A 2,139-nucleotide genomic window follows, 5' to 3' on the forward strand; every position below is an offset into this window, starting at 1 on the left:
GGCCGGCTTTTTGAGCGAGATGTTTGTTTCTGTGAAAAGTTGTTGGCCCTGTCATTTAGTTAAGTAATGGCTGCTCCTGTCGGCCCAAGATGGCCGGACAGGGAGGAGAAAGAGAAGGGGGGGGGAGGTAAACACGAAACAAACACCGGGAACGAATACGCACGTCGCCCGGAGCGTGAAGCACCCGGTGAACGTTGAGGGAAACTCTCCTGCGCATTGCAACTTCTTTCTGGGTGCTTCCCTGCTGCGGGCAGGGCGTTTGCAACGCTGGCGTCCTCCTTATCAACCTGTAGCACATTCTGCTGCCCATCCGTAAGCTGCTGACAAAGGCTGTGCAGGCTGAGTGTCTGCCAGTTGTATTTAAAGTCTAAACGCGAGGAAAACGTTTGGGTAACAGAATAAGTCGAGATGTTTTTAAAATACCACACGGTTGGAGCAGGGGACTGTTCTAGTTCCTGCTTTCTGACTTGTTCCTGTCAGTAGCTTTGCATTTGACACTTTGTTCATCCTATTGTTGTTCCCGTGCTGAACGCTGGTATTTTCACGTGAAGAATTTTCTTCTGTTGCTGGTCTTGGTTGATCTGAAGACTTAACTCTAAGGCGTGTTGAATTCGGTAGGCTAGGCCCTTACTTGTGTTTGGATGTTTATTTCTGGCATGATCGGAAAAGCTCAATGTCAGGACGTGGGGGGAGGGGGAAGGGATGGAAGTAGAAGCAAGTACACTCTTCTTTGTGCTTACATTTTAAAAAATCTAGTGGTTTCCCTCTGATTTTCAGAGTTATTTATACAAGTACTTCTGATAAATCAAAAAGGTAGTGGAGTGACATGTCAGACCAGTTAAATAATGTATGTTAACTGTTAGTGGGCCAGAATTAACGTCTGCTCTGTGCATGCTGTTGAGGCTATTGGAAATGTTAGAATCATCTATGAGATAGAGCTTAAGGATTCCAGATAGAAAATAAAGGCATCATATGTAATTAGATCGTCTGTTGCATAACGTCACTAGGTTAAGTTTTATTTTGCTTACTGTAAAATTAAGTAATACAGGCAGCAGTTCACCATATTAGTTCAGTTTTGATTCCTTTCTTGCGTATAATGGCTTTTCTTTTTTATGCCAGTCAATTAAAGTTTTAGTATATACAGTTTCTTTGAGATGACGGAAGTTGTGGGGCATTTTGATAGTTATGAAGTATATATCTAGAAATATCATTGTATGTTCTCTTACTGTGTCAGTGCATAAATCCATGCCGTGAATACTAAGAAAAAAGCAACAACTAAATATTTTGATATTTCATCTCAGTTTTCTGACAGTGTTTTTGACATTTATGAATTGCACACTAACTCACAAAGCATGTTCTTGGTAAAAATTGTCTCTGAGAAAAGTAAATTGTTAAGGAACTAGAAAGATTAAAATGTTACTGTTCAGCGCAGAGATGTTTGGGACAAATTTCTTGGCTTGAATCAGCTTTGGTTTTGTTTGTGCTTTTTACTTTGAGGGAATGTGCACGTGTTTCAATTACTGTTATCGATAAGTTGCTAGTTTTAAGATGTTTTTACTTAATTCCTTTTCTTTGTGTGATGCTTCATAAGGTCTACGCTCTATGGGAAGGTTTAGAGTAATCTAGCAAATCACTTTTAATTCTGTATAACAGGTATTTTTATTGTATAAAGTGTGGCCATATATGTGTGTTTAATTAATAGGCTTTACAATGATAGTAACAAAATCTTTCCTTTTGTGCATGGAGCAACAACAGCTAACAAAGACCCTAGGCTCCATAATTATGAAATACTGACTGATTTAAGAATCTACAAGCCAGCACATTGTAAAGTAATGTGATATTTATGTGCAAGTATAGCAGGTAGGGAAAACCATTGAGTCGTGCTTCCAGAGGAATCCTTCACAGAGGCAGAAATTTATCAGTACTTCCCTCGATGGGAGAATAGTACACCCGCTATTGAACCTGTTAGAAAGCCAGATTGTAGTAGTGTCTCTTCTGTGAGCGCCTGACAGTGTTCCCTGGTTACCTGTGGTTAAGGTGGTAGAAGCAGTGTATGTGTCTGAGGAGACTGTCGGGGTGGGAGGTGAGGTCCGGGGTTGCAAGTGTGGAGGGAGCTGCTCCGTTACCCCACGGGTGCTT

This window comes from Athene cunicularia (genome assembly GCF_003259725.1).
Source record: "Athene cunicularia isolate RWA chromosome 1 unlocalized genomic scaffold, athCun1 chr1_part1, whole genome shotgun sequence".
Taxonomy (NCBI): Eukaryota; Metazoa; Chordata; class Aves; order Strigiformes; family Strigidae; genus Athene; species Athene cunicularia.